This window comes from Zalophus californianus, chromosome 2 (genome assembly GCF_009762305.2).
Source record: "Zalophus californianus isolate mZalCal1 chromosome 2, mZalCal1.pri.v2, whole genome shotgun sequence".
NCBI lineage: Eukaryota > Metazoa > Chordata > Mammalia > Carnivora > Otariidae > Zalophus > Zalophus californianus.
The window spans coordinates 52973784-52988020 of NC_045596.1; positions in this window are offsets into that span (position 1 = coordinate 52973784).

A 14237-nucleotide genomic window follows, 5' to 3' on the forward strand; every position below is an offset into this window, starting at 1 on the left:
TCTTATTAAATTATATCTAGAAGGAGGAAAAACTAAACCCGACCAAACATATTTAAGTGTTCAATGAGATAATGCATGCAAAACGATTAATTCTTGTAAAATATAATTTACTTATAATAATTATTATAATTATTTACTTCTTAGTCTAAGAATGTTGAAAACTACTTATTCATTACATATGTTTCTATAACCTGCATTTTTTTATGTTCTTACATGTCAGTAAATGAATTCCATTTACTAATTCTTAATGACTTTATATCTCAAACTTGATTTTCCTCATATATGTGTTTCTAGTTTTTATTTTTTTATTTTTATTTTTTTTAAAGATTTTATGTATTTATTTGACAGAGAGAAACACAGTGGAAGAGGGAACACAAGCAGGGGGAGTGGGAGAGGGAGAAGCAGGCTTCTTGCTGAGCAAAGAGCCCGATGTGGGGCGTGTTTCTAGTTTTTATAGGAATGGCAGTATGTGAAACAATAAAAATGGCTTAAACTGTCACTGTATTCATTCCATAAGAGTTTATATGGCATATGATATACCAAAACATATATGTCATTCTAGATATGAAATATCAATTTAGACCCTAAAGCATATTTCAGGGAAAGTTTCTATAAATTTCCTATATTGTTTTTCAATGGTGAAAGAATGACTTTCGGGTTAGCTAGTCTTGAAATTTTAGCTCTGCAATTTACTAAGTTTGAGATCTAAAAGCAGTTATTCACTAAGCTTCATTTCCTGACCTCTAAAATGACACCTGTACCATTTTTTTTATTGATGTCTTTTAAGGAATATATGGAATACTGTATGTACCATGACTGGAACACAGCACTCTCTTCACGTAGTTCTTGTTTTACTAGTAAATACTTTAAAATCAGCTATTTCATAAAGGTGGGGTGGTATAGGAAAACGATGGAGGACAGGTTGTGATTTTCTGTTTCTTGACGTGCAGAGGTTACTACTTTGCATGCACGGTGACTGTCTTGAATTAAAAGAGGAATATGTTCTCAGTTTCTCTCAAAGCCACAGTAAATAAATGATAGGCCAGCATTTTAGATTTAAGTTGTTTCATGTTTCACCAGAACAGGAACTAGAAATAGAATCACAGAAAGAGTAATTTGATAGATCTCATGGTGACTTTTAAGCTAAGCAAATGTTATGCATACAACAGCCTGAGAGAAGTAATTCAGTATATAGCTTTAAGTGTAATATTAATAACAGATTTTCCTTTCTAATAGTCTGGTGGGGTAAGAACAAATCACAGATAAATTCATGAATTATTTTGTTTTTTTGGCTTTAGATTTAGGTCTGGGATAAACAAACAGAAATGAACTCAAAGCAATCCTTCCTTCTTCTGTTCTTTACTTTTAGTGTTCATTCATTTATTCATGTATGTATTCTACTTGAATACATATTATGTAAAAGAACCTGATCTAAGAGTTTTATTGGAACAAAATAGATGAAACTCTATGGAGCTCACACTTAGTAACCTCAAACCTTATTTGACATTATTGAAGAAAACAGTTTTATGCCATGGTAACTGACCTAGTCACAAAGAAAAAAATGAATGGAATAGAGAGAAAAATATTATAAAGACTTAGTTTTCATTTTATTACTCTTTTTTTTAACTAACAATATTTTTAAAAGCAATGTATTTTTTTCAAATTGACTAGCCTAATCTCTTTGGGTTTTCTCTTTCTTTGTTGTCATGGATAAGTACTGTATAGAATTGCAGAAACATCAGTTTCATGTATTTATCCAGATTATCAAAAGTTAACATCATTTTAAATACATATAAGGAGTACAAGAATTTGAAAATTCTGTAAGGAAGTGCAATGTCACTGTCTTAGACAAGGCCTTTATCTGTTATTGTTTGTATTACTACAACAATCTCCTAACTGGTATCCCTGATACTTATTGGGATTATCTCCTTCCAATATATTATTTAGTGAAAAAAAAAATCCAATATCACTAAAGCAATCATGATCATGTCAGCTTTTGCATAAAATCCCACACAAGCTTCCTTGAGTCTTCTGAATAAATCGAACATTCCCACCTTTGCTTATGCCTTGTAATTTTGCTCTTTCTCTCCCTATTTCCAACCAGACTCATCTATGTGGGAGATCCCAGATCAGGTTTTGCTGGGTTACCTTTCTCTGACCGTTCACACCCAATATTTGGTCTCACTGAATCCAATTAGTGCATCTGACCTAGTCGAGATTTCAGCTGGCCCAAGCCCTTTTGCTTACTTGCGGGGGCCCCTTCATCAACCCTGTCCCACAGGCTAGGTGAAGTGCTTCATAGCCCTCCCATTCCTTCCCTCTCTCTAGTGCTTGCCAAAGTTGAATGCATTTCTGCTCATGTATCTTTTTTTCCTTTAGTCTGTAAGCTATTTGAGGTCTGTTCATTTTTCCATTGCCTACAACATCCCTGGGCATATAGTTGATGCAAAACATGTATTTGTTGAATAAATGAATGAATGAAAATACTCTTCATACAATCTCACTCATACTATACAGTTCCATGATTCTTTACCCTAAACCCTTAGAACGAGAATGTTTCAAAATTCAGACTGTTTAGATAGGTCATCCATTCAGAAAGGTAATATGGTGCAAATACCACAGATTATATAACAATCCAGTGGATTTGGGAGCAATATTAAGTAATACAGTAGGTTAATTTTTTGTAGCAATACATATGAATATTCATACTAAGTGGAACAAATAAATACTAATAAATAGCATCAGAACAGTGGCATTGAGATAAATGAATACCGGTAAATAGACACATTCAGTTGAAGTCAGATTTTACTAATCAAAAGAGCTCAGTTCAATTTGGCTGTCAAATAAGCTACCAAATTAAAAAATTAAGTTAATTAATTAATCTTTGGTTTCTAGGCCTTTCTGGATTTCAGAATTGCAGACTAGGCATCGCAGGTCTTTGTGAGTATGTGAATTTAGCCACAACGTAGTGATTGCTAGGTTTTATATGTTTTAAGTATGTTTATTTTCCGGGTATAAAAGTGTATCTCAAAGCTTCAGACTTTGTATGTTTTGCTCACTAACAGATACATTTTTCCTTATGAATTACAAGACCACCTGAATTTATTCTTTTCCTAGTTTCCCAATAGTGAATTTGTATTTTTCTTTAAAAATTAAAAATGAGTTTTCTGTATGTGGTAGAAATATTAACCACTTTGCATATTAGACAAAAAATAACTTCAAAATATGTTTCTCCTTTCATTTATTATTTTATTATATCAAGATTCAATAATTATTTTATCTCAACAATGTCATTCCTTTAAAATTATATGTCTGTGTAGTGTGTGTGTCCTTTTCTTTTATTCTGATGCCAATATTTCAAAACCAAACTCTGAAATTTCTTTTGGAAGAGATCCTAATTTTCTCCAAGACATGTGACTCTTGTAATTTCTTTCTTCCATTCATTTATTGAATCATTATATGAAACGAAAGGTAATTCGGTAAACACGCCAATGCTTCTGACACATGCCACTCACTTGGAGAAGTTCCTCTTGTGGTATATTCACATTGTAACTATTAACCAATTTTCTCCATACTTATTAAAGTTGAATTTAGTCACTGGAACCCTTGTAGTTAACTTATGGGAAGGACAGATTTTTTTGTGTCTGTGATTTATGCTGGTTACTTCACTGCTACCGTGACATGGTCTTGAAAATTGTTCACTATAGTTAAAGATATGAAAATTTGTATTAAAATAAAAGAGATTACAGTCCATGCTAAACCTTTTTGAAGAGAGACTGAAGAAAAGGAATTAAGCTGATTCTCCTCGCCCCCAGTATGTGGTTGCAGACCACCAGTCTAGTAGCTCTGCTGTGTACATGTTGCAATTTGATATTGTAGCTGAAAAGCGGCCAACTAACAGGGAATTGCAGTAATCAAGTTGTTGGGGGAAAAAAAAAATCAATGTACTGAACAGACTTTCACTCTTATTATAAGACCAACACAAGTAAAGACAGGCAATGGTCCTTCTCTGCCAGCAGCGATGTGGATAAGAGGAGGGGAAAAAAAGAAAAATGACTTTATACTCAGGAAAAGGCCACAAGGTGTCTAAATAAATCCTAATATCATAAAGTTTGCCATTCTGTCAAACATAAAATGAAATGATGATTAACTGTAAAGTAATTTAAATGAGTTAATAGAATGTTCAAAATTATTTGTATGAGTTGAATTATAACAAATGTGTTACAAAGTAGCATAAAACTCCAGAAAAGTAGCACAGAGTGTACTAATGTTTAAATATAGGTAAATGTTAGCTGGTTACAGTACGTGGCTCAGTTACATAAATCTTTTCAAATGTGAGTATCCAGAGTAGCTTGGATATTGCAAATTAAACCAAACCAGATTTGGTATCTTTCTTTCACTCAGTGGCATACTTCCTGTCCAGGAGGAAAAGGGGAGGGGAAATTAGGCAAAGGGAGGATCAGAAGACAGAGGAGCAAAGAGGGGAGAAAAGGAAAGAAGAATCATACCTGAACTGGTGCTGACTATTCTCTTGGGGGCAACTAAGGCCTAAATCAATCTGGGGCTGCTTTTGAAATGCAGGCGTACGTTTCCAAGCATTATATTAAAATTTCATGATCAATACGCTGAAAGCTGCAGAACATACAAGCAAAATAAGTGCTGACAATTCACCAGCATCTGAATTTAATAAAATGTCATTTTCCAGCCTCAGCAGTAGTGCCAGGAGGAGATGGCTGTCCTGATTAGAATCTGTCAAATGAATCTCCATTTGTCAGGTAATAATAAATTTAGAATAGTACCTTTTGTTCCAGGTTGTGTTTACTCTCCAAAATACAGCAGTCAATTCATATTCTGATATAATTCTACTGTTTTCAACACTGAGTCAACAAATCAAAGACCCTCCCCTCCCTGCCCCCAGGTGGGGAGGAAATCCAATATTATTTGCATACTTTAATTCTATATGTAGATAACACCTAGACTTGATAATTACTTCTCTCTCTTAGGCAGGCTTTTGTCGCCACTGGGTCTCTGCATGTGTGTTCATATACCACTCATCTACCTCTTCATGTAGTTTTATCATCTTTGGAGTCTTACCGGTTAATTGTGAAGGCCATGGTAAATGTTGCCTTCCATGCTTACTGAAAAAAGGCAATACCATTTACTTAAGATATTCTGCATGGAATTAGGCACTAAAAAGTAAATATTTAGAAAAATCATCAGTTTTGGCTTAAAGGAAACTTCCATTCATCTGAAAGGTGATTCATAATACCAGGTTAAACCTGAGAAAAGCATGGTGATCTAGGAGATACCACATTTGAGTGACTTGCCAGAAATATGATTTCTACTGTCCTCTTTTGTTATTGAATAAATAGCTTGAGAAAGACTGGAAAACTTGGTGGGTTTTTACAAAATATATTTTTTATAAAACAATGTATTCTTTTGTTTTATCTATTTTAAATATCACTATAATCTTATAATTACTATTAACACATTCTTAAGTGCTAAGACTTTCCCTTAAGTTGGTATACCTACCAACTCACCATCTTGTCCATGATTATTTTTCTATCAAAGTATTTCTTCAGGGACTGATTTAGTTATTCACTTACTTCATTCAATTAATCAATATTCATTGATAAGCTAAGTATCAGACTCTATGCTCAGTACCTGAAGTGTGCCTTGCACTGACTGCTGCTGAAAACTTCTAGACATTTGCTCTCTCATTTGATCTATATTCTGAACCCACACATTCTTGTTTTATCTGTTCCACCATGGTTAGAGCTCTGTCTAGGAAATAAATTTCTGAATTTGTGAGGGTGTATACCTGAGATTGTTTAGAATAGATTCAAACAGGTGGTAGAAGATTAGAGAGAAGGCTTTTAACTCTGACTGAGATTTTATGAAAACTTTAAGTAGTCATTTTTTTTATTAAAATATGGAGTTGGCTTAGTGTGATTTGTTTTCAGTCTGTAGTATACATGTTTTAACTATGAGTTCACCTGCAGGATGAAAGGACATGTTGTAATTTCTCAAAAACAGTTATGAAAAAGTAAGATTTGGATAGACTCTGGATATGTAAAGCACTATAATGTGTTGCATGGAAAATGTACTTAGAAAAGTGAAAGGAGGCAGAAGTATTCTGTAACTAACGAGGATAATAAAAACAGAAAATTATAAGTCATTAAAAACAAACCCAAGTTGCCACCTATTTCTTTCTTTTACCAAAATATGCTCTATTACATTCAAGAGGGTTTCAGATATGGCATTTCGACTTTTCCCCTTTGGAGTATAAGCAAGTCATAATTAACCAAGCATAACACAATAAACCGTAGAAAATAAAATAAACCATATTTTTATTTTATCAGAGACATGCTTGATCTTATGTTGATTGAAGAAAGTTTTAGTATGGATATAAGTGGACTTATATTTTGCTAGGTCAATCAGGACATTGAATTTTTTTGGTTGTTACTTGTTTGTGCAACACATGCAATATGTAATAAACCCATTATCTACATTTCCCCTACAAATTTTTGCTAGTACTACAAATAGTAATCAACATGGTGTAGGACTGAAATACTAATTATAAAAACTCTTCTTGCTATTTATTACTTTCCCAAGTACTCATGGCAGGTGAAATGAAAACTAAGTTGATAGCCATAAATTCATCATTTATCATCCTTCCATTTCATAAATGTGCATATTTACAGCCTCTCTCAGCAGCAGTGGCTACCATTAGTGACTAATAGAATTAAATAATAATATTCCTCAATAACACCTATTAGAGATTACTCACTGAAACTTTGTTGACTAAAAAGTTTGTTGACTAAAAAAACTAAAAAAAAGTTTCCATTCTCCTTGAATGGAAATTTTACCATTTATTTATTTCAAAAAATTTACCAGGAATTTGAGTATTAGGCTAGGAAAAATGCTATAATCCCCTGAAATTTATAAACATTAAGATTTTGGCAAGATAGTTTTTAGATGATGAAAAGTTTGCTTATATATTTAAAATATAGTCATATAGTTATAATAAAATATATTTAAATGGACAATAGTTTTTATGGTTGGACAATGGGGGAAAAAGCACAGCATGTACTTAATCATTTCTTTACCTAAAACATTTATTTCTTGTTCCATTTCTCTTTTTCCTTCTCTTTTCAATCATTGTAAATTTGTGTGGATTTAGTTATTCTACATATCCCCTTTGCATTTCTATCCATAGCAACATTTGTACAGTTCCAGCCATTTATAGGTTTTATACTGAGAACAGCAGTGTTATATAAATAGCGGAATCTGAAAACACAGGTCATGAAATTCATGCAGCGTTGCTGAATTCAGAGAAACTTCTCAAGTTATAATTGACTGTGTGCCCAGATGCATGTAACTTACTCTTCTGGATTTATAGGAAAGTATACTTCCCTAATTACCACAGATGCCATTTAATTCATAACCCTCCCACATCCTATGAATTAATCTATGTGAAAATGTATTCCTTGTTACTCAGAAGGCTAAATTTTAAAGTTAATTTTTAGTATACTGTCTATTGACATAAAAGTAAAGTTTAGGCAGCAATGTATACTACCTTTATAAGTCACGTGAGCATATTTTCATGTTGCTAAGTCATATGAGCAGCTCCTGAAAGAGATACAGGTTACTACACAAATGACAAGACAGAATTTTGATTTCATGACAGAATAGTCAGGTGTATATGAGACTCCTATGGAAACTGTCTCAGTTTTGTGAGAGTTTTTTCTGAATCCATGCTGAGTCATTAAGCCCTACTTTCTGACAGATGGCCAAGGAAAGATGATAACAGTAATGACACTAATGGGATTTGATCACTTAGAGCAATATCTATTCCTATTTTCTATAGAAAATGAGAATTTAACATGGGCCTTTTGTTCATTTCTTCCCTCCATGATCATCACCTTGGAAATACATGTTTTATTTCTTTTTCCTTCATCTGCTGGAATATCTGTAAATCTTACTGGATCCTTCAACCTTTGTGTCCTCTTTTACCTTCCTTTCAGCCAGAGATAATTTGCAATATGGGTCATTCATTTACTTTAAGTATTGCTAGTATATATTTGCTTTTCATAATTTCTGTCTTCTTTCTTTCCTTTTTTTTTTTTTTTTTTAAGTTTTAAGGAAACCAGTCTCTGTGTTCTTGTTCCTAAGCTCCCATCTTTCCCTCATATAGATAACTTCAAAGCAAATGGGCAATCATTGCTTTACCTGGCAGCCTGAAGGAACCAATGATGATAGGTAGCATGTTAGACAAGAATAACTGATTATAAAAGGACAGTTAAAGTCATGTGGTAAGTATTCAGCATTTTAACTTTAGCTTCTACATGTTCACTGCTGCTGTCATAATGAGTATTATATATTTGTCTGTGCAGTTACCATTTTATATGATTGAATTCCAAGCACTGTCTCAGGGAAGATGACAAAGATATTATTCTGTTTCTAACTGACCACTGACTGCTTAGAAATATGAGTCAGGACTTCTGGTTTCCAGTCTAGCATGCCAGGAGCTTGGAAGGTGTCACTCCATCCTAACAAGTAAAAAGCCGAACAAATAAAAAATCAGTAGTGTTTTAAAGATCTATCAAAGAAGTGATGTCACAGGGGAAACTACTGTCCCAATATTAGAAAGACATTCAAACAGATACAGAGAATCACCACTAACAGGTGTAGAAATTCAGGAGCAAAAATCTACACAAGAATCAGTGCCAGGGTAGGAGAACCTTAACTGAAATTGATAAATTTCTGGAGGTTTAGTGTAGACAAGTTTGAGAGTTAAAATTCTAGGAGGGTTCAGTGATAGGGAGGTTTGCTGCACTTTTATGGATTTTACTTTTAGGAGCCCTGGCATGTTCTCACAGTAAATATCAGAGAGAAATCCCCTCATGTTTTTTTTGCAGGAAGAAGGGAAAAATAGCCTTTTGAAATATGCCCAGAGCATTCTGTTCTTCTTGACAAGGCCTGCCCTCAGAAGGAACTATTTTCCCAGAGTATAACCTATGGGAATGTAAATACTCAACTCCAGTTCTCTCTAGCCTTTCTGTGCCACCTAAGGTGAGGGAAAAACTCAGAAGCACATGTAAAAGTCTTATCGTAGGGACACAGGCTTTATGTATAAGACTATGGCCTAATCATAAGACTATAAAGCATATGCTGTCCCTCATACCATACCACAGTATCATAAAGTCATATTTACCATACTTCCCTTTACTGTGTGTACCAGGTCAGCTTTGACCAATAAATTAAAAGGTGTACTAAATCTAGGACATGAAATATAGTTGAAGAGACAGAGCAAGTACAAAACCAGGCTCAGATATGGTAGAAAGGCTTACACTTAATTAAAGGCTGTAATAAAGGCTGTAATTACCAGACCAAGAATTTAAAATAACAATGAGTAGGGCGCCTGGGTGGTTCAGTTGGTTAAGTGACTGCCTTCGGCTCAGGTCATGATCCTGGAGTCCCAGGATCGAGTCCCACATCGGACTCCCTGCGCAGCAGGGAGTCTGCTTCTCTCTCTGACCCTCTTCCCTCTCATGCTCTCTATCTCCCATTCTCTCTCTCTCAAATAAATAAATAAAATCTTAAAAAAAATAAAAAATAAATAAAAAATAAAATAAAATAACAATGAGTAATATACAATGAGCTCTAATAAAAAAATAGACAACATCTAAGAATAAATGAGTAATATAAACAGAGAAGTGGAAATTTTAAGAATCAAAAAGAGATGCCAAAAATCAAAAACACTATAATAGAAACAAAGAGTACTTGATTGGCTCATTAGTTAGACTGGCCACAGCTGAGGAAAGGATAGCTGAGTTTGAGGATATGTCAGTAGAAACTTCCAAAACTGAAAAGCAGAAAAAAAAAAAAAAAAAGAGTATTAGAGAAAAAAAATAGAACAAAATATGCACTAATTGTGGGACAATTACAAAAGGTATAGTATAGGGAAAATGGGAATACCAGAAGGAGAAGGAAAAAGAGAAAGGGACAAAAGAATTATTTGAAACAATAATGACTGAGAATTTCACAAAATTAATGTCAGACACCAAATCACAGATCCAGGAAACTCATAAAATACAAAGCAGGATAAATGCCAAAATATCTACACCAAAGCATATCAAATTTGAACTGCAAAACATCAAAGAAAAAGAAAAAATCTTAACAAAGCCAGAGGAAAATATCCCTTGGCTATAGAGAAATAAGGATAAGAATACGGTGTTGAGAGAGAGGGGTGCCTGGGTGGCTCAGTCCATTAAGCGTCTGCCTTCAGCTCAGGTCATGATCCCAGGGTCCTGGGATTGAATCCTGCATCGGGCTCCCTGCTCATCAGGGAGTCTGCTTCTCCCTCTGCCTACCACTCCCCTGCTTATGCTCTTTCTCCCTTTCTCTCAAATATAAATAAATAAAATCTTTAAAAAATAAAATAAAAAATACAGTGTTGAGAGAAAAAAATCACCCACCTAGAATTTTGTATCTAGTAAATTTGCCTTTAAAAGTGAAGGAGAGGCAGGATATAAAATCAATGCATAGACATGAGTTTCATCCTTATACACTAACAATGAGACAGAAGAAAGAGAAATTAAGGAGTCAATCCCATTTACAATTGCACCCAAAACCATAAGACACCTAGGAATAAACCTAGCCAAAGAGGCAAAGGATCTGTACTCAGAAAACTATAGAACACTCATGAAAGAAATTGAGGAAGACACAAATAAATGGAAAAACGTTCCATGCTCATGGATTGGAAAAGCAAATATTGTTAAAATGTCTATGCTACCTAAAGTAATCTACACATTTGATGCAATCCTTACCAAAATACCATCAACTTTTTTTCACAGAGCCAGAACAAATAATCCTAAAATTTGTATGGAATCAGAAAAGACCCCACATAGCCAAAGGAATGTTAAAAAAGAAAACCAAAACTGGTGGCATCACAATTCCAGATTTCAAGCTCGGGGGCGGAGCAAGATGGCAGAGGAGTAGGAGACCTGGATTTTGTCTGGTCTCAGGAATTCAGCAGAATAGAGATCACACCATTCTGAACACCTACGAACTCAAACAAGAGATCGAAGAGAAGAATAGCAACAACTCTCTAAACAGAAAAGCGACCACTTACTGGAAGGTAGGACGTGCGGAGAAGTGAATCCGAGGCGATATTCGGGAGGATAGACGGTGGGGGAGGGGGCCTCCGTCAGCTGCTTCTGGCAAGTGATAGAGCCGCGGAGCACAAAATCGAAACTTTTAGAAGTCGGCTCCACTGAGGGACGCTGCTCCAGTGGCTAAGCTGGGGGTGGAACCCTCTCAGGACAGTGTGGTCTCAGGACCCTTGGGGTCACAGAAAGACCGGGGGTGCCTGAATGCAGCAGAGCTCCCAGGTGTCAGAGCCGGGAAGCCGGCTGCAGTGACGGAGCCGAGGCGCGGGCTCTCAGTCGGGGTTGCCATAAACTGTGATCCGCGGCCCAGTCAGGCCACTGCTCCTCCAGCAGGGACCCAACAAGCGGCAGATCCGGGGAGACTCTCCTTCCTCCCCTGGGGAGGAGCAGCGCTGGAGCGCACCACAGGGATCTGCTGGGTTTGGAGACTCCACTCGGGGTCGGGTGCCAGAGATAGAAACACTCAGTCACAGGCCAGGTGAGCACGGAGTGCGGCCGGAGACCGGGGAGATGGCAGTGACTGCTTTTCTGTGGGGGCACAGTGAGGAGCGGGACCCCGAGTTCTCAGCTCCCCCGGGCAGAGACTGGGAGGCCACCATTTTCATTCCTGTCCTCCAAAGCTGTACCGAGAGTTTGCAGGGAACAAAAGCTCCTGAGAGCAAACCCGAGCAGATTGCTTAGCCCAGACCCAAGGGTGGGGCAATTCAGCCTCCAGCAAAGACATTTGGGAACCACGGCAACAGGCCCCTCCCCCAGAAGATCAGCACGAACAGCCAGCAAGCCAAGACCAAGTTTACCGATCAAGGAGAATGGGAGAACTCCAGCGCTAGGGGAATACTGCACATAGAATTCATGGCTTTTTTTACCATGATTCATTAGTTTTTCCAAGTTAATTTTTTTCTGTTTTTTTTTAATTTTTCTTTTTCCCTTTTTCAAACAACATCTTATCAATCCCTTTTTTAAAAAAAACATTCTTTTATTTTTCATTTTTAGAGTCATATTTTATCCCTTCATAGTAGTTACCCTTATTTTTGGCATATATATATAAGTTGTTCTCTCTTTAAAATTTTAAGATACAGTTTCTTCTAACAGATCAAAATATACCCTAAATCACTAGTGTATGGATTTGTTCTAGTCTCCTGCCTGATCACATTCTCTCCCTTTTTTTTTCTTTTCTTTCTCAAATCTCCTTCTTTCTTTTTTCAAACAACTTCTTATCTTATCAATTCCTTTTATAAAATCTTTTATAATTTTCATCTTTACAGTCATCTTCCATCCCTTCATTGTATCAACCCTTATTTTGTACATATATAAGTCTTTCTTCCTTTAAAATTTTAGGAGGCACTTTTTTCTAACAGACCAAAATATGCCCAAAATCTAGTGTGTGGCACTGACCTATGCACTAGCCTGATCATATTTAATCATATTCTGTTTTTTTTCGTTTTGTTCTGTTTTTGTTTGTTTTTATCTTTTTCTTTCTCTCTTTTTTTCTCTTTCTTTCTTCTTTCTTTCCCTTTCTTTTTCCCTGGTTTCAGGTCTTTCCTGATTTGTATAGAGTATATTTGCTGGGGACGTTGTTAAACTGTTAGCATTTTGTTCTCTCATTCATCTATTCTCCTCTGGACAAAATGACAGGATGAAAAAAATCACCTCAGCAAAAAGAACAAGAGGTAGTACCATCTGCCAGGGACCTACTCAATACGGACATTAGTATGATGTCGGACCTAGAGTTCAGAATCATGACTTTAAAGATACTAGCTGGGCTTGAAAAAAGCGTGGAAGTTATTAGAGAAACCTTTCTGGAGAAATAAAAGAACTAAAATCTAACCAAGTCAAAATCAAAAAGGCTATTAATGAGGTGCAATAAAAAATGGGGGCACTAACTGCTAGGATAAATGAGGCAGAAGACAGAATCAGCAATATAGAAGACCAAATGATGGAAATAAAGAGGCTGAGAAAAAGAGAGAGAAACAACTACAGGATCACGAGGGCAGAATTCGAGAGATAAGTGATATGATAAGATGAAACATTAGAATAATTGGGATCCCAGAAGAAGAAGAAAGAGAGAGAGGGGCAGAAGGTATATTGGAGCAAATAATAGCAGAGAACTTCCCTAATGTGAGGAAGGAAACAGGCATCAAAATCCAGGAGGCACAGAGAACCCCTCTCAAAATCAATAAAAATAGGTCAATACCCCGACATCTAATAGTACAACTTACAAGTCCCAGAGACAAAGAGAAAATCCTGAAAGCAGCTTGGGAGAAGAGATATGTAACCTACAATGGTAGAAACATTAGATTGGCAACAGACCTATCCACAGAGACCTGGCAGGCTAGAAGGGACTGGCATATCTTCAGAGGAGTAAACAAGAAAAATATGCAGCCAAGAATACTATATCCAGCTAAGCTGTCATTGAAAATAGGAGAGATAAAATGCTTCCAGGACAAACAAAAACTAAAGGAATTTGCAAACACGAAACCAGCCCTACAAAAATTCTTGAAAGGGGTCCTCTAAGCAAAGAGAGAGCTTTTAAGCAGCATAGATCAGAAAGGAACACAGACAATATACAGTAACAGTCACCTTACAGGCAATACAATGGCACTAAATTCATATCTTTCAATAGTTACCCTGAATGTAAAAGGGCTAAATACCCCAATCAAAAGACACAGGCTATCAGATTGGATTAAAAAACAAGACCCATCAATATGCTGTCTGCAAGAGACTCATTTTAGACCCAAAGACACCCGCACATTGAAAGTGAGGGGGTGGGAAACCATTTACGATGCTAATGGACACCAAGAGAAAGCTGGGGTGGCAATCCTTATATCAGACAAATTAGATTTTAAAACGAAGACTGTAATAAGAGATGAAGAAGGACACTATATCCTACTTAAAGCATCTATCCAACAAGAATATCTAACAATTGTAAATATCTATGCCCCTAACGTGGGAGCAGCCAATTATATAAGGCAATTAATAACAAAAGCAAAGAAACACATTGACAACAATACAAGAATGGGGGACTTTAACACCCCCTGACTGAAATGGACAGATCATCTAAGC